Consider the following 20538-nt stretch of genomic DNA (forward strand, 5'->3'; position numbering starts at 1 on the left):
ACCAGGATGAACCCAAAGCCCACACATTTCTGTGACATATCAAACTACAGTCCTTGTCCTGTAAAATGGCATGTGCTTTTCTTCAGCAGCGTGCATTAGGATTAAGTGCAATCAGAAATATGCATTTTTTTTCAGATTGCATTAAGAATGTAGAGAAAGTATGAATCCTTATGCCTTCTTATATTGGTCTGTGAGACTTATGTGAACAGTATAATGAATTCTCATCACATGCTCTCCGAAAGCTGTGCAGTTTTTCTCTTGCAAATCTGACTTAAATCTCCTGGGCCATGCCTTAGGAGAAAGAAACAGAACTTAACATTACCTTTCAAGCTACCCTCACTTACTAGCCTGTTGGCCAGTTCCATCAGGAGATTCTTAATAAACAAGGTGAAAACATCAAAGATTTTTAAGTTGTCCCTGATGATCTGGATAATCATAAAGAAGAAATCTCATAAGGAATATCCTTCACACTTAGTCAGGCACATAGCTTCTCAGAAACTAATGGCAGTGATATATTTTTGCTGTGTTTCTAGACTCTGTTCTCTAACCCCAAATTCATATAGAAATTAAAAAGGATCAAAACCTCTATATAAATGGTGCTCTTTGCCTATAGATTCCAGTAGAATCAGGAGGCTCATGGTGTGATGGCTAAAGTCGAATGGCTAAAGTTCTCTGCAAATTTTAGGTTCACCATATATTAAAAACTTTTAGGGTTGTTAAATTGATTTTCCTGTTAAGAAGACTTGCTGCTTTTGCATTGGACCCCAAGTTGGTTCCTAGCATCCATATGGCAGCAGTTCATAACCATCTATAAGTCCAGTGTTGGAGAATCTGAGACCTTCTGGCCTCTGTGGTCACTAGGCATGTGCCTATAGCATATGCAGACATTAAGTCAAACACCCATACACATTTTCAAGATAAATAAATAAATAAATAAAAAATTTCCCATCAATAGCAAATGCTGATAAGATGTGATTTGTATTTGTAACCATTTCCAACATGGTACCATAAACTTCATACCTGGTACTATAAACCTGGTCTAAAGCCCGTGACAGTGGGAAGACCAATAACCCCAGGAGAAAACCCAATGTAGATTTGGTAAACTATTATATAGTCAAGCTGTCTTTTATGTGTTTATATTTATGTTTTTTAAAAGAGTGCATTGTCTTGCCTATCCTTTGTTAAAACAATCAAACAAACAAAGCAATCATTTTGAACAGAACCCCTATAGGTATATAACAGACAATAATGTTCATCTTCTTCCACATTAAAGGCTCGAGTCTCCGCCTAGCTGTTCTCTTCCTACTCCCAGAACCTCTCTTCACTTCTTTCCAAGTTGCTCCTTCAGCAGGGAAAGGGTAAGTCAATAGGGGGAGCTAGTAGTGCAGTGAATATGATTTGCTACAAGAAAGAACACTGAATTTTAGTACTAGGGACAGGGTTTTTAGGGTTCTCCGTATAAAAAGAACTGACAGAGTGAACATATATGCACATATATGTCTGCAAAATATAAATGGAGATTTATTAGCTTAAATGCTATGGTCCAGCTAGTCCAACAGTTGCTGTCTACTAAAAGAAAGTCCTACGATCCAGTAGTTTTACTACAGTATAAGTCTAGTAGTTCTTCAGTCCAAAGCTGGGTGTTTCTGCTGGTCTTCAGTATCCATCAAATCCTGAAAGAATAGATTCTAAAGCCAGAGAAGAAAAGGACTTCCCGGTCAGAATGAGGACAAGTGGGCGAAGGGAGAAAGAGACCTTTCCTTTTCCATGCCCTTTGTACGAGCTACCATGAGAAGGTGTGGCTCAGATTAAAGGTAAATCTTCTCACCTCCAAAGTTCCCAATTAAAAATGGGTCTACCCACTACAAAGGATTTGAGAAAAATCTCTCATGGGAACAAATGGATGTACGGATTTTAGGTCATTCACTATCTAGTCAAGTGACAACCAAGAAGAGGCATCTCGGCTGGTGAAAACCCAGTGACAGGAGAAAGCCAGTGATCTTCCTGGCCCTCTTGGCCTGACTCGCTCTCTTTTCACTTTAAAGGATTATGTGTTTATCGTTCCCATCACATGCTCATGTTGTCATTTGTATGCTTGCCATACAGGATTTCAGCATTTTTTTTCATTTTTTTTTAAAAAAATTAGTGTTTTCATTGTATATCGATTTAATTGTTAATACATGCTAGTCCCTATTTTAGCTAAAAGTATTTTATATCCATGTATATATGTGTTTGTGTCACATGTTTATTGTGTACTGGTGCATGTAAGTGTGGAATCCAAAGGATGATTGAGCTGTCAATCCATGGGTGCTGTCTACTTTTTTAAAAATATAGTTTCTTTCACTGAGTAGGAACTCAGCTAACAGTAAGCTGGCTGGCCATCAAGCCCCAAGACCCCATCTGATTCTGCTTCCCCAGCATTACTACCATGCTGAGATTTTGCATACGGGTTCTGGGGATCATACTCTGGGCCCTCATTCATCAACTTTCCCTCCTTTATGCATATGACAACAGGCTGAATATGATTATCCATGGTGATGGTCAACAAGGCCAGTGCTCTATCGACAGCACTTCACAACTGAGGCAATAATGGTCCACTCCGAGAACTTCAGAACTGACGTTTTCACCCTTTCATTGCATTTCAGTGACTTGCTCCTCGGAGCCTTCCTCTCTTTCTGTGTTCTCTGAAGGCAGGTAGTTTTTTATCGATCTCTGGGTTCTCATTGTCTAGATGTCTCCATGTTGGGAGCAGGTCCTTTGTTCCTATTTGAGGCTCAGATTAGGAGTCTATAGTGGCCAGAAAGAGACAGTTCTGCAGTTTAGGTTTGTAATTCAAATGTTCCTTCCCATTACCAGATGTGTTTTTGTACTTGAAATGCATTCTGTGGAGATCATGGTCCATGAGGGGGTAATAAAGACTATGCTAACTCCAGAGACAAATCTTCCTAAACAGTCTAAACAGTGCCTTGCTCCGTGGTGAAACAAGGGTTCAGTCTTTCCTGAGACGTGCACTGTCAGTAGGCATTTTCCTATTAAACATTCCCAGCTTCAAGGATAGGCAACATTTTCTATGGTCTCCACATAGTACATGTTTGAGGCTTTATGGGCAAAGTGGTCTCTCGTGATTTCTCCACTCTTACAGCATCAAGGAAGCTGTGAACAGTAGGGAAGTGAGTATACATATACATGTTTCAATAAAACATGAAGATCAGGTAGATTTCTTGTTCCGTGTTCTGAGAACGTCTTAGACATTCTCACAAACAATGTCTTCAGTCCCTGTAAAATTGAATTCAGAAGACTATTTTTGTTTTGTATGTTTTGGTACAGAGTTGAATTTTAACCAGTGTTGTGATTTCTATAAAGAAATAATCTAACGCCCTAATAACCAGAGATTTTTAGGCTACAACTATGCCATGCTTTATTTTTAAAATATCTGGGAAGGAGAAAAGAGGAATTAACTGAACAAATAGAACTATTTTATTAGACATTAAGCCTCTGGTTCTAAAGCAAGAGTCCATAAAACTAGCAAGAGTCTATTGGTTATTTACCTAAAATAACCCAAAACTCACACCAGTCTACTTGCTCCATACATCTTATTCAAATTGAAAGCTACATCATTTCTTTGTCCCTTGTGAGGGAGATTTGTTTGCCTTGGTTTTGGCTCTCTGAACATTCATGCTGTTATGTTCCTGCACCTGCTCTATGCTCCTACCCAGGCATTTCACAAAGAGAAAACAGTCCCTCTCCAAGGAGGATGATGGTTCAGGCATAGTCTGTCACCTTACGTTAGTGGGAGAGTTTCTGGGCACAGCTTCATAACATCGCATTTGCTCATAAGAATTAAAGGTGTGATGACCCCTCTAATGCTTGTCTCTTGCCAGCCACTCCTAAAGGTTCATAGGCTTCTTTGCTCTAGGGGTAACATGTATATATGAGAGCTTCCAGACACTTGTCTAGTGTAATCTCTTTGTTTCCAGAAGAAAATAAACTAAAACTGATTGTGGAACATTAACATATTTAACAAACAGTTAAGATTCAAGATCTAAAACCCAAGTTTATAAATGTTTACCAGGAGAAACAACACCAGTCATAGTTTATAGCTCCGACATCACTGGGTTGTATTGCTTTTGAATGCAGTTCATGGATCATTGATTGGTACTTTCAGTACAACACAGGATACATTATTTCTAGACACATTTAATTCTTTCAACACTGCTTTCTGTAATAGCTTTGAAGATGGAATGTTAAAGGCAGTGCGTGGACGAGATGCAGGAAGAGGAAAGTGAAGGCACTGCGTCCTTTCCTGCTGTGGTGAAGAACATTGCTCTGGAGAGCTACTGTAGAGGGGAAAGAGAAAAGGGCTCGTAAAAAGACTTTCATTCTGTTATCTCTTCTATATTTAACACTCTTCATCTTGGAAGTATGAACTCTGCTTTTGAAAAAGCCTTATGATCCTGTAATTACCGATGTCTTTTAAGCGATCTCATATCTTAAACCTTATTCTTGTCAAACAAGATGCAACCTTGTTGACTGCACTACATTGTAGTGACTGCCACCTTAAAACTCTTTATGCAAGATAGTTCACATTCTCCAGGGATAAGTGGACATGCTCCTACTTTCTCTTTCCAACTTCTAGAACACATAAACACAAAGACCTTCTGCCTACCCCCTCTTCCTCTGCCTCCTCTCATGCTCTCTGTCGCTCTGGCTCTGTATCTCTGTCTCTCTCTGTCTCTCTCTGTCTCTCTCTGTCTCTCTCTGTCTCTCTCTCTCTCTCCCTCCCTCCCCTCTTTCAATGTCTCCCTCACTCTTCCCCTCTCCTTGTCTTTTCTGGTCATGTGATGTAAAAAGGAAATTTGTAAGCTCCACTTGACGTTATGAAAACAGACGCCCTGAAGAAGATGCTGGCCATACGGTTTTTCTGTACTGAGCATTGAAATTTCAGCATTGTACACTGGGAATTTTTGTTTTTACATCTTTTTTAAAAAGGGCACGAGGCATCAGAAATTGCAGATTCCAGATATTCCATAGTGTACACATTAGTCCACACTCTAGCTATCATGCAGGAATCTTCTTTTGATTTTGTGTTTGTTTTAGTTTTTTCTTCTTTTATTATACAAACATAAGAACACTGAACAAAAATTACAAAACAAAACAAAACAAAACAGCCTCACCATCCTGGCAAAGAAGCTTTTCAGTTTTCTTTTTTGAAAGTACTCCAACAATAGACCTCACTAACAGCTCACTTTCTGTGGATTTATGTCAAACAATGCATGTTTTTCCCTCCCCATTCTCCTGCTTTTTAAAGGACTAAATTTTCTTCCATGTGTATTACAGTTGAAGCTTTACTTCATATGCTCTTGAAATTTTTCATTTTCACTTCTTTACCTTTGGCCTGTTTGCATACCTGTCTTCTATGCCTTTACATTTTAAACAGAAAAAGACAGTAATTGAAAGAAAAGGAACTGCAGCGTTAGTTCAGATAAAACTGCAAGCAAGGCCCTTTCACAGCCGTTCCACCAGGCAATAAAGCTACCGGGACACTGCTCTTGACACCATAAAACTGACACCAAAACAGTCTTTGATGAGCTTCTTATAGCTTCCATACTGTTTCTCATGATCTACAGTGGGAAGTGAAGAATGGGGGAGCACATGCTTCTGTGAAACCAGCATGACCATGCACAATCAAAATTACAGAGGATGTTTATTAGTGAGGTTATGTTGGTCTATTTGTTTTTCCCATCACTGGCCTGGGGATGGTGGACCACAGCCATGTCTTTGTTAATATTCTCATCTATAAAATAGAGCTAATGATCTCAGTGTTACTTCCATGAGCAGCTTTGGAAACAGTCATTAACTGATACCACAGAGTCATTGACAGAGGCTTTTTGTTACTGATCATTTAAGTTAATTTCTTGATTGAGTAGGAATATGCATTTAACTCTGCCTACATTTCATACTCAGCTTTATGAGAGCATTCAGTGACCTAAGGGAAATGTCACAAAGAAAGAGAGAAGCACTGGGAAAGATTATAGCCCAGAAAACCGGGGCTGATGGGATCCATATTTCAAGGGCAGCTTCACTTTTAAAAAGTCCAAGATGACAGCTCTTACCACACCAGTAATTCTAGCTCCTGAGAATATCAAATTCCTTTTCTTCTCTGTGAACACATGTTTTTGTAAGAGAGTAATGGGTTAGGTTTTGATAATGACCCCGATACGATCAAGATCTGTCCAGTAGAATTACTTCTGGGAATACCTGGAGAAATTTCTGGAGAGATTTAGCTGAATTTGGAAGATGTACCTAGATATAGGTAAAACCTAAGCTGCAGTGCTAGATTAAAGCACGTGAAGGAACCTGAGTACGGACATCCATCTTTTCCTGCTTCATGATGGCGCACACTGTGTGCCTGGCTGACCTGCACTCCCACCAGCAGGCCATAACAAAGGACAGGACTCTTAACTTCCAACTTCCTCCTCCTACCCCTTAAATTGCTTTCATCAGGTGTTTGGTCACCACAGTGAGAGAAGTAGTTTATAGTTTAAATTAGGTTTCATGTTGTTGTTCAGGTTGTCCTGGAACTCAGAACCATCCAACAGACTTACTGCATCAGCAACCCACATTGCTGGAATTAAGGATATGCATCACTATGCCATAAACACATACATCTTAAAAGAAAGAAAGAAAGGAAGGAAGGAAGGAAGGAAGGAAGGAAGGAAGGAAAAAATCGAAAAATGGCATTATTAGCTCAGAAATAAAGAAGTAATTGTAAGGAAAGTATATGAGCATTTAGTACCTAAGAATATTTCTTGCAATGTAAAAGAAGTGGGTTTGAATGGTTCATTTCCTCACTGTCCCTTTGAGAACAACCAGCCCTATGCACTGTTCCTGACTTTAGAGTAGCAAGTTTCTTCTATTACCTATGGAATCTACTAAAAACTCACCTCTCAAGAAACAGTAGGATTGCCCTTGGTTGATAGGGTGCTACTATACAGAGTGCTGTGCTGCTTAAAGTTAAGGAAGATTGAACCCAGGATTACCGACCAGGGCCAATGGGGACCGTTTAGCATGACAAGCTGCTCAGTTGAGGAAGGAAGTGTGCAGACACAAGTGTCAGGGAACAGTGATGTTCCCCTCTTCATGTTCATTACTTAATTAACGGCAATTGGGAGAGATTAACTACTTGAGCAAATCAGGCAAAGTTTACTTTCTAGTAATGAGTAACAAATACAGACTTACTACACTTACAAAGCCACTTTTCTAAGGTTGATTTCGGGAGTCAAAGGACTAGAGATGTCTTGTCTTTGTTAGAGAGTCACTTGAAATTACTAAGTCCTCTTTTGAATTTTGCACTTACCCAGACCTGCTTTGTCTTTTGGTTGGCCTGCTTTTCATTGATTGGTGCTTAATAGAGGACCCAGTGAGACATTTGTAGCTAAATTTGTTAGGAGCCACTTCCAATTACAGTTTATTTGTAATGAAGATGAATGATAATCCAAGCTAACAGGGAAATAGTATTCAATGTTACCTTAAATTAAGTATACAGAGCAACTTACGAAGCTTTCTAGCTAACGGATTAAGATGCGTCTACGGTTGAGCCCCAGACTGCCAACTACCTCATGTAGTTGGATATGCAGGAAGAACTATCTCAGTAAGAAAACAGATCTTGCTCTCACATGAAAGTACTTCCCCTGAAAATTGCACACATATGTGTGTAAACTTCTGGGTAGATATATAGAGTTTTAACAATTAAAACTGTATTGAGCCCAGTGGTTTACACACACTACTAGTCCCTGCCTCTGGTCCTGTTTTACTCTTAGTATTAAATTGGACCTGGGAAGTAATAGTCTTAAAATCTGCCCAAGTTCTTCTTGTATGCAGATATACACAAAACTAACAAACCAACCTGTGTGCAAGCCCGGTGCCTCTTTAACTTTTTAACTTTATCACAGAGCCTAGGGTAGTTTAAGACTGTCTTACTTCCTGTTGCAATAGGCTAAGATACCTTCACATCTGTATTATGAGACAGGGCTACCTATTGTTTGATAGTTCACAGGTCACTTTACCTATCTGAAACCCAAAATTTGGTTCTGAAGAAATGAGCACAACTTCATTACTGCCTGCCCTCTACTACCTTTGTTAAAATAGCACATGCAGGTCAGAGGAGAGGACGGGGAGGGCAGATACTTGTGTTACAAGCCTGACCGATTGAGTTCAACAAACAGAACCCATGTCAAGGTGGAAAGAGAGAACCTGCCTTCCATGTGTGCACCATGACAAAGGAACACTCATGTATACACAATAAAATAAATACATCTTTAAGAAATATAATAGATGAAAAGGGCGTTTTAATAATTCTAAAGCATTTTAAATGTAATCATCCCCTATTATTGTTCATATGTAGACATGTGTACATATCTCAATAATTTGCAACTCTAAGCACATGAAATTTGGCAGTGTCAGAGACTTACAGAATCTGTTTTTATTTAACAGGAGGGTATGCTTTCTTTGTGACAATTACTATTTTCATCCCGGAATTTCAGTTCTGAGGACATTTCAGGACTCCAGAGCTGGAGCAGCGGATGAGTTCACGTGTGAAATGTTTCCTGTGAATTCTGAAACCAGAGTAAAAGTTTGTGGTTGCTTTTTAGTAATTACTTTCCTCACTGGTGGAATGGTGAAGCCGGGTCCCATTATCTCGGGACAGTTGATTTCTGGATTTCCTCTTGACTCCTCATTCAATGACGTGAAAATGGCCATAGTGAGAACCTTGGATGTCTGAAAACCAGCAAAGTGTACAATCAGGTTTTACTTTAATTTGATTTTATTTCACTCATCTATATATCCGGTTCTGAGATCCAGCATACCATTTCAATGAGCTGGTGCTATTTAACAGACAAAGAGAACTATTTCACTAATACCAAACAGTTTTTTTTTTTTTTTTTTAATATAATTCGATCATGGTTGAAACAACTCACAGAGATCAGGTTAGGAAAGTACTTTAGGGACTGAAGAAGTGCTCAGCACCTAAGAACACTAACTGTCCTTTCATAGAGCCAGCAGTCATTTTAGGTGGCTCACTTTAACTCTAGCTTAATGGGATCATACACCCCTTTATGACCCCTGAGGATGCCCATACACATAGGTACAGAACCCCATCCAAACACATAAATAATATAATTTTTTTAATTTAAGAAATTAATTAAAGCCAGGAATATAGAAAGGTGGAATCAGAGTGATTACAGGGGCTCACTGGCCAGTTAGCTTAATTTATTAGTGAGATCCTCTCTCTCTCTCTCTCTCTCTCTCTCTCTCTCTCTCTCTCTCTCACACACACACACACACACACACACACACACACACACACAAGATAGATGTTTCCTAAGGAATGAAATTCAAGTTGAACTCTGGTTTCCATACAGGTGTGCATATACTCAGGCAGGAAAGTGTGCACAAAACCACACAAGTCCAATTCTTCTGTCCTAAAGACATTCTTATATTCTTCATAACAACTTCTCTTCTCTTATGTTCTGTTGCAATCAATCTCTTGAAATCATCACCCTAATGCCCAGATTCTAAACTTCTCAGATTCCTCAGTCCTGATCCCTAAAGTAGGGCTCCTGTCATCATTGCTTGCTGAAGAGGTTCATGAGTCAAAGTCCGTTCTGGGCTTCAGCTCTCTCCCTCTTCTTCAGACCTAAGTGATGTGTCTAATTGAATCCAAGCACAGGGTGTTTTAAGGAGGAACTAGAGTCTCAGTGATGCCAGACATTTCATCCTGTGTGATTCTGTACCTTTTCATCTTCCACAGCACTCACTGTTGCCTGCAGGTTGAGTTGTTGCTGAGTGGATCATGCGGCCATGGGTCAGACACTGTCACAAAAGGAAGTTATAAAAAGACGAGCCCTTGCTGTCAGTGCTAGGAATTAGCCAGGTGCACCATTATGTAAAGAGCTCAAAGTGGAGAGCACAGTAATTAAAACAACAATGAAGCCATAGCTTATGCAACACTGTGTAAATATGATATTTTCATCTGTGGGATGGTACAACCAAGCACACTGAGCTGCAGTGTGAAGCAATTTTCAAGGATGCTGAGGGAAAGCGAATGAGGACATCCGGATGGAGTTCCTCTGCTGCTGCCCTGCCAATCAAAGGCACATTGTTCTTCCTATCTGGGGAGCGTCTGGATAACAACACCTCCTAAGATGTCACAGGTGGCAGAACTCATGGTGTACTCAAAGGAGAGCACGGGTACAGAAATCCAGGCAGTGAGATGGAGTGACGAAACTACATTCCATTAGGATAGTCCTGAAGAGGTTGTTTTCAGCCACTACAAATTAACTGTATTCCAGGAACTATAATCACTATGTTAATGAGATATTTTATCTTAAGTTGTCACCAAAACATTTATTTTTAGTTATGTGGACACTGGGTTGGGGTATAAACACCTGTGTGCAAAATGTGCATTGAGTCCTAAAGAAAGCATCAGATCTGCTGGAGCTAGAGTTTCTGAGCCACCAGACATAAGCAGCAGAAACCAAATTTGATGCCTGTGCAAGAGGGTCAGTGTTCACAGTGCCTGAGCTGTTTTCCAGTTCCAACAAGACGATATTTAAATAGTTCACAACATAGTGCTATATACTATTCACGTAGCTATTTGTCTGTAGAAGTAATTTGAAATCCATTTCAAAGAAGACTGTTTGTTCATGATACAAGAGGTTTGACAATGGAAATGAAATCATTTTTTTTTTCATGTATTTCTGACTATAATACTGAGCAGGACTGAGATCTGTTTAAGGTCTATGGTGTACAAAGCTAAGACTAGTAATACAGCATACCCTTCAGAAAGACCACCAAGACCCCCTACTCTACACTTGATGCCAACAAAAATGGCATCTAACTGTCATTTGGTCTATTATTTTTTCATTCTAATTTTGATTGTTTTATATATATACATGTATATATACATATATATATACATATATATACTATATAACATGATTTGAAATATGTATACCTTGCAGACAATAAGTTACTTTGAAACCTGTTACTTCCAGTATTTACTTTTTGTGATATAAACATCAAAAATGCTTATAACTTTTTTCTTGTATGTGTATGTATGCATAATATGCACATGCATGTGTATATGCATATATGTTTTGGGGTGCACATGTATGTATATTCGGGTGCCCAATTGTGAAAGCCTGAGGTTAATATTAGGAATCTTCTTCCATGGCTCAATAGCTTAGATAATATGGCATTGTCTCTCATTTAAAACACACCTCATGGACACAGCTAGTCTATTAGCCAGTTCAGTCTGTAAATCCTATTTCTAGCTCTCAAGTGTAGGGTAGTGAGTAGGACATAGTGCCCACCTGGCATTTATATCTGCTGGGGATGTGAACTCCTCTCCTCACACTTTTCAGAAATGCTTTATTCCCAGCGATATCTCCCCATATCCTGCCTAGTGATTTTTTTTGTACAATATAATAAACATTCATTGTAATCACTATCACATGATCAATTTTGAACTTATGTAAATGTGATAGAAACTGTTCTGTCTACAGAAATCACAACTCTCATTGACAAGAAAATAACATATAGCATGTTCCTAAGTAAATCATGGATGATTATGGCTCAGAAGCAAAGATGCAGGTTGTCCCAAAATGACATGTGCCTATGAATGTGGGTATAGTTTTAGAAACATAATATAGTTTACAAAGCAAGGGAAATTGCCAACTCAAAGCACATTACAAATGTATAGTAATTGTTTACAGAAACAGGGAAAGTATCTTCTTAGATCTGAGATCCAATCAGATGACCTGACATTCTAATCCTTTGGGTTTGTATAGGTTTATGTTCTCTTAAGCCAGCGTATTCCAAAATATTTTTACTTTATAATCACATGTATGCTATGCATGACACAGATGTGGCCAATGAATTGCTATGAATGTAGTAAAGACAGCCCAACATAACTTGGATCTAGATTAAAATCATTCTTAACTCTCCAAAGTGGAGAAATTCTAATCAGTTATTCAGCCTTGAAGAATTTTTATTATGACTGTGGCTTTTTCCTCCAATAAGAACTTGAGATCACATGTCATATGAATACTCAAAATTACTTACTTTATGTTAAATAATGCACTGCTTGTTGAAAGCTAGGGGCATTAGAGTAGATCTCATGATGTAAAGACAGCAACCCTAACTTTTATTTTCAGAATGATAGCCTATAAATATTTTCCTTTTGGGTTTACCTACTGTGTTTTTTCTTCTATAAAATTAAAATTATTCAGATAGCTTGAATGAGTGTGCACATTAAACAGGTGAGTTACTGAGAGTCAACTAGGGGTTTTCTCTTGTGGTACTGACCCTGAATATGTATTCATATTTTTCTTTATTGAATTGCTGACTTGCTGAGCACCACTGTATAACTGATTTTGACAATGGAGCTAGAATACTAGATGAATCGTTGGAACGGGCCTTATTGTCAAGGGGGATATGTGGCTTTATCCAGACCATGCCTCTTACACATTATTAAACATAACAGCTTTCATGACAAAAATTAAAATCTTACTATTTAAATACACACTGAAGTGGATGACAGTATGAGCCGAGATTTTTAAAAAATAATGTATTAGTTTATAAAAGGGGAGTGGAAGTGAGAAATCCACATAATATGGGGGTGACACATGAGATGGCAGAGTAGTTTCTACTGAGCAGAAGAGCATCCTTTCTTCAACATGGACAGTGAGATACCATGTCCTTTGTGAAGTAGCTGAAGAGAAGCTAAAAGCATGTATTACCCATAACGCATCTCTTTGAAAGACATTGGTCTTTGTTCTAATGTGAAGATCTGCAAAGGACATGGTGTGCACCCTAGTCTCTTAGTAACACCACATTGTCTATGAATTCAAAGGACCGGAAATGGACTCAAGGCTACAAGGTTATATCCAACAGTAACCATTACAGTCACAGACATAAGGCCTCCAGCTGACTGTGTTATGGAAACTGGGAGAGTGGGAGGGGGCACATGGACATCTTGAAGCCTAAAATGGTACAAACATTCACCAGTTCACAGATCAATGGCTTCATGATAGAGAAGCACCAGAACCATGAGCTGCTAACCGTGGATCAACATTTTGTGCATTCTACCTTTCCATTATCTTCTAGCTTTTATAGTAACACATGACTATTTCTGATTTGTAAAGTGAGCATTAGTATTGGCCCATTGCTTTACTTAAAACATCATCGTTAGTAGAGTTAATGAGTTAATTGAGCACCCAGAATATTCTATGAGCAGCACTCTAAAAAGCATGCATTGGTGGGACTGTTATCTCTGTAATTGCTTCTTAGTCTCTCTGGTTCAAGGGACAGGCAGTTATCACCATGAACAGTAGACTCAGACTGTTTCTCTCAGCACTTCCTACAGCAAGAGTTCCTTTTGTGACTGCTCTGAGTTGCTTTGGCAGGAATTCCACTCCTGTCTAATTCCATAGAAAAGCATAATTACCACTAATATGCTGTCCCTTAGAAGACTAAGTTGTACTAAATTACATTATATTATATTTATTATATTATTGCTCTATTATACTATTTTATAGCATAAGCACATTTATATAGAGATACCGTGATTGCCACAATGTTCTTCTTTGTGTCTTCCAATGTCTTCTTCTTTTTCTATTATTTTCTTTTTCCCCCTCTCTCCTTACCTCTTCAGGGAACATGCCAGGAACTGACTCTTGGAGGATGTCAGAAAGGGCTTGGGTCCAATATTGGAAGTTAGTTCGGTTGTCAGATTTCAATTGGAGTAGACATAATGAGTATGGGCAAAGCCAGCTTCTATATACTCTCACCTCTCCTCACTCTATGTACAGAGCATAGAACCAGAAATTCACATACTGTAACATTCTTTGCATTCTTTAAAACTGAGCAAGTGGCCAGTGGGCTGGTTGGGTGGGTAAGGGAGCTTGTTGCTGACCCATAGAACTTTAGTCTAGTCCACTGTGATTGTGGAAGAAGAGAACCAAGCCATGCAAATGTCATTTGATGACCACATGTACACCATGGTAGGGGTATACACACACACACACACACACACACACACACACACACACACACACACACACACATTCACACACACTAGTTGTTTAGAAAATAGTCAGGACATTCAGATTCTTTGTTAGTGAATATTTACAAACATTTATGTTTAATTTTCAGTTTTTAAAAAAAGTTTGTGTGTGTGTGAATGTTTTACTGCATAGATGTATATATGCCATGTATGTAATTGGTGCCCACAAAGGTCAGAAAAAGTGTCAAGAACTCACAGCACTAGAGTTATAGGTAGCTAGGGCCAACCATATGGGTACGAGGAATTGAACTCATGTCTTCTGCAAAAAGCAGCAAGGTCTCTTAATGGCAAAGTTATTTTTTAAGCCCATTTCTATGCTTCCAAGTAGTTTTATTAGTTTTTAAATATAGAGTGCACAGTAATGTGCCATCACGGAATCTCCACACATGTTGTACTCATTTGCACTGCCTCACTGCCCCTTTCTCTCTGCAAATAGCACGGACCCCGCCTGCGTTCATGTCACATGCATCTACCTGCATTCATGTCACATGCATCCTACCTGCATTCATGTCACATGCATCCTACCTGCATTCATGCCACATGCATCCTATCTGCATTCATGTCACAGGCATCCTACCTGCATTCATGTCACATGCATCCTACCTGCATTCATGTCACATGCATCCTACCTGCATTCATGTCACATGCATCCTATCTGCGTTCATGTCACATGCATCTTATCTGCATTCATGTCACATGCATCCTACCTGCATTCATGTCACATGCATCCTATCTGCATTCATGTCACAGGCATCCTACCTGCATTCATGTCACATGCATCCTATCTGCATTTATGTCACATGCATCCTATCTGCATTCATGTCACATGCATCCTATCTGCATTCATGTCACATGCATCCTATCTGCATTCATGTCACATGCATCCTATCTGCATTCATGTCACATGCATCCTACCTGCATTCATGTCACATGCATCCCAACACCTCTTCTCGTTCCTTTCTGCCTACAGACACAATATGTCATCCTCCTGTCCTATCATCTCTCTTTACATTAATATATAGATGTATATATGCCCACATGCATGTTTACTTATGGACAATTGCGATAAATCTGATACTTGTATTTCTGAGTCTGGCTTGTTTTGTTTAGCATCATGATATGCAGTTCAACCCCCCCCCCTTTTTTTCTGAAAATGTCCTGGTTTCATTTGTTTTCGGTTTTAATAAACTTTGACCTTGTATCTATGGCCCATTGTTTCATTCATTTGTGCATTGCTCTCTGTACAACCTCCATTTGGGGATCTGCTTGATTCTGCACAACATACTAAAGACAGAAACAGCAAATAAATAACTTAAAGGCTAGCTTTCTCTTGCATTATGTAGGACAACATGACAGGATGAGAGTGAGGTGGGACTCTCCTGATCATTCAGAGAAGGTGTGGGATGAAGGGGACACCTAGGATGTCAGGCTGAACGAAGGCCAAAGAAGGTGATGGAGAAGGCCACACGTGGAGAAACTTTCAGTTCTAAAGGTGAAAGCTAGTGTGATTCAACAGTACAGGGATCCGGGTGAAAGCTAGTGTGACTCAACAGTACAGGGATCCGGGTGGCATCTAAAACAACATGACCAAAAGTGACACGTCTAAAGAATTTATTGGGGCTTATGGTTCCAGAGGGTTACAGAGTATGATAGCAGGGATAAGATGGCAGAAGGGAGAAGAGAAGGAAGTTCCAAGATCACACCCCTGTCCACATTCAGGAGGCAGAGAAATAGATGGATCTGGAAACGATGCTTGTCTAAGAGCTCTCATATCTGGACCAAGTGTTTCAGGGACAGTTCTCATCCAAACTACTGAGATAGTTTTGCAGGATAACCCCCTGTCCCAGGCTACATCCTGTGGGGAAAATGAGCCAAAACAGGTTCCAAATCTGATGAGTAGAAAGGATAATAAAAGGTTATTAATCCAAAGATTCACTCACCTTAGAGTCCCAGGTATTCCCGGGTTTGTAGAAGGGGACAAAGGGAAACATTTCCACTTGTTCTCTACAGAGCTGACTTAACCTCTGGGTCTCTGCACATGCTTGTGATTTCACTAACTGAGCAGTTCTGCCTGGCTCATACCCCACAGCTTCTGACTATGGGGAGAGTTTGAAGTCTATAACTGCAGAGTTAGGAGACACTGTGGATGAATCAGACAGAGATGAGTCATGTTTTTAAATTACAGTGGTGGACACCTCTTTACTTAGTAACTGTCCTTTTGAAAATTAGCTTTAATCCTTTTGATTTGAGTCATAATCATGGAACTGTAATTAGTGGGTAAAGGCCTTATTTGTCATCTAACCCGACTCTCTTGATTTTAGTCAGGGGGGAAATTGAGGCACGGTGAATGAGTCAGATGCTGTTACAAAATCTGTCTATTTACTATTTCAAACAGCTCTTGTACACACTCTCAACCTACATGCTCGTAAATGTCCTTGTTCAGAAGTGCTTCCGACGTTCCTTCTGTGTGTGGTATAATGTTATGACACCTGACTTTCAACCACTGACAGGGCAGACTTCACCACTACTCGGCTGACACTTATATGGATGGGGAGCAGTCATGAAAAGAGGTGAGCTGGGAACAGTAAGTGAAGATTGCAATCAGGGAATTTAATGAATGAACACAGTTGGCTGAGGATGAAGCTCAGCGATAGAGTGCTTACCGAGTGCTTTTGAGTCCCACCGTTTAACTCCCAATACTGGGAAAGGATTTTAAAAGTCACAACTCATTCCCAATAGAAGTATACAATAAAAAGAAGACAGATGAATCTTGATAAGTTAGAAAGTTCTGGAGCTGAGTTGGAGGTGTAGCTCAGTTTGTAGAATGCTGAGTTGGCACAAATGAAGCATCGATTTTTTTTTTCTAAGTGTCATACAAATGGGGGTGTGCTGGCACGTGCCTGTCATCCCACCATTTAGGAGGTATGGTAGAAGCTGGAGTATCTGAGCTGAAGGTCTACAAAGGGAGTCTGAAGCTAGCCTAGAAAATTTAGGTGACCCTGTCACCAAATTTAAAGGTGGAAGCTAATGTTGGGGCAACGGATGACATAGAATCTGTGGTCAGGCCTTTGCTCTAAGGAGGTAACCCCGCAGCTGAGAGCAGAATGGGGGTGGGACTGTGGGTGGAGAGTGCAACGAGCACGTGGGATTGCTCTAAGTGTGTTCACAGAAAAGGTGAGCACAGGGCTCAGACATACAGAGCAGGAGCAAACGCTGAATTCCAGAGGAAAGAGCATGGGGCAGATGTAGACAGGGCCTTCCTCAGGCTCAGAGTTCGTCCATTTCCACTTTCACACTAGCAAGATGTCAGAAGGCTTTCAGGAGGGAGGTGATGGGAATAAAGCTCATATCAGAAGATCACCTGGCTTCTCTGAATGTGTCAGTCTAACAGAAAAAGAATGGAGACCAGAGAGAAAGTAATTTTGCCAACCGTGGCAAAACAAACAAGGAAACAAAACAAGCAAACAGACCAAAAACCCCAAACCAAATCAACCAACCAAACAAAAATAACAAACAGTGGGTTTTAGGCAGCCTGGGAAATAGGAAATAAACAAAACTAAGAAATATAGATTTGGCTTATAAGAGTGTCACAGTCGAGGGTATATAAACTCTAAAGGTTGTGTGTGGTTTTTTGAAATATTTTGGACATTCTAGATTTCCATCTTTATTACTGAAATGTGCAAGGGGCCTGTGATGACATCAGCCTTCTTAGCCATGGCTTGCTTTCCTTCTTTTCACTTTACTAATTGAACTTAGTCTACATTTTTTCTCCCACTCGATGTACCTTTTGACAATTGATCTACATGTTTTATTAGCTCCAATGACTGCTTTCTCAGAAATCTTGGGTACCCCAGAGAGCTTGTTCTCTGTTCTCTAATTACCCCCTCTGCTTCTCCCTCTCTCTCTCTCTCTGTCTCCATCTCCCCTTTTCTCTCCCTTGCCCCCTCTTTTTATGTGTGTGTTTCTCTCTCTTTTTTCTAATATCATCTCTGGGTGAAGTCCTGGGTACCCGTATTTCAAACACAGGGATCTTTTCTCAAGCCTTTGTTTTCTTCATTTCATTTGATGGTGTCTTAATATTTTGTGATTCATTTTTAAAAGTAATGCCAGCATACAAGGAAGAACCATGGTTCACAAAGATGACTCCCTTACGTCCTAATAGATACAGCTTATGAATATATTTATGTAGGGTGAGAATTATGGTTGAAAATAGGATGAAGGTTGATGCCCAACTGACCTTATGTTGACTATGTCTCCTAGAAAAATGTGTGCAAATGGGCATAAGTGTGTGTACCCGCCTGTATGTGAGTGTGTGTGTGTGTGTGTTTGTGTGTATATGTATGTAATTTTGGTATAATATTTAGAGTACTTTAAATATGCAAGAGAGCAGCAGACAAATAGAGATGTGAAAAGCTGGCTTAGAACTCAGAAAAGAACAAGGGCCAAGTGATGCAGGTGGCTTCTCCAGCTGGAAAAGGCGAAGCCGACTCTTCCCTGTAGATTCCAGGAGGAAGCAACCTGCCAACACCTTGATGTTAGCCTGGCCAGACCCATTTTGGAATTCTGCCCTGAAGGATTGTAACATGAAAAAAAAAAAAGTGTGTGTTAAACCACTCAAATTTTAGCAGTTCACGGCAGCAGTGATAAATGACGAATACACTTGGATTCTGCGTTGTTCTCTGAGAAAGAGACCTATCAACTGACAGCAGATGGTAACGGCTGTGGAAAGAGCTTAGTTGGTCTCCCAGGCTTGTCTTGCCATGTTCTTATAGGGTGGATCTTGTGACTTCTGCTGCTCAGAGTCTCAGTGGGTATTTGAGAATTTTGTAAGTGCTCTGTGTTCTGTCAGATCCCAAGTATCCCTCACTACCATTATTTTGCAAATGAGGGACTGAGTCTTAATGTGCATTTAGGCCCAGATAGTGCCAGTTTTCAAATGTACAGCTTATTCCTCCTGCTCTGTGTTCTCACTTGCAGGTGAAGGGACGGTAGGAAGGAAGGAAGGCTTAAGTATTGTGTTTGCATAAGTTCACTAGCCTCAATTATAAATTCACGTCTCTGGAGACCTGGCACTGACTTGGAGCATAGAGGTCTCCAAGCTCCAGGACACACAGAGAACCTCAGGTCATTCCCTCAGAGTTCCAAAAAGTTAATTAACATGCAGAACCAAAGGTCTGGTTTAGGTGTACATTTCCTGGGAAAGGTCTTGCTTGGTTGCAGAAGTTAATGAGAGGTGGAAAGTCTAGAAGAAAGAATTTAGTATACAACCTGGCATCCTTTTAGGACTAAAGACAAAAGTTGGCAGAGAGTCTGATGAGTACTTTCTTTTGGCCACATCTACACCATATTAATGCTGACACTGATCAAGAGAAAGGTCATAAAGAAAGAAGTAATTCAACCACTTCTCCAAGACATGCATGGTAAAATAGCCAAGGATATAAAATCAGAAAACAAAAGGGGACAAGTTTGTTCATGAGAAGAATTGTTGTAAATATTATGTATTAGAAAGAGAAGAGTGTGTCTCACAATGTCTAATGTCAGCAATACTGGCTCTTTTGTCTCCATCCATTAATTGGGGCCAATGAACGTATCTGCCCAGCAAACCCCTTCTCCACTCATTCTATTCACCAAAGGAAGATAAAACTTCAATAACTAACTCTATCGGTGAGAGAAATGTCATAATCACTTATACAATGTTGCAAAAAGGCTTCTTAGTAATCAATGCTTTCATTATCTCAAGAATTCTGGGCATCTTGAATTGTTTCATTGTTCATTCTTTTTGTTAGTTGAAATAGAGACAAGACTGCAGGGAAAGACTGTGTTACAAATTATTTATATGTGTGCTTATGAGACTGTATGGTTGTGTGCACACATAAAAGCAAGTATTCATGGATACCAGAAGAGGGAGTCAGATCTTCTGGAGTTGATGTTACAAGTAGTTATGAGCCACCTGTGTATTAGGAACCAAACTTGGGGCTTTTGGAAGAGCAGTAAGCACTCTTAACCACTTAGCCATTTCTCCAACCACCATAGGCAAAGATTCTTAAGGGAATCATGTACTAGATAAAGTTATATTTGAATTTATAAATTAAACAACTTTATTTTTTTAAATAAACAGAGATAAATGAACAGATTTTAAAAGCATTTTTGCATAGAACCATACGACTATATTTTTAGTGAAAAATTTTAACATCATGACTGAAGGAAGAGAACTGATTCGTGAATGATAGGTAAGTAGGGAGGAAATATTAATGGGCATTATGGTCAGTAACATGGGGAATTTGTTACATTTTAATAATAGCCAGGGAAGTACCCACTGAACTAAAACTAATGGATATTAAACTCAGACCTAATGTCTAGTGATAAAAATGTTAGGTGAAAGGGGTGAGATTCATGATAATCTACCACAG

At 39.6% G+C, this 20538-nt stretch overlaps 1 protein-coding gene across 3 annotated transcripts in view; it reads left to right on the forward strand.

The window, feature by feature from the left end:
• CTNNA2 (catenin alpha 2) overlaps positions 1-20538 on the forward strand; it is a gene marked incomplete at both ends in the record, with an annotated part of 909395 nt that overhangs the window by 294712 nt on the left and 594145 nt on the right. The gene's annotated exons all lie outside the window — the stretch shown is intronic.

The sequence above is a fragment of the Micromys minutus genome (genome assembly GCF_963924665.1).
Source record: "Micromys minutus genome assembly, chromosome: 18".
Lineage (NCBI taxonomy): Eukaryota > Metazoa > Chordata > Mammalia > Rodentia > Muridae > Micromys > Micromys minutus.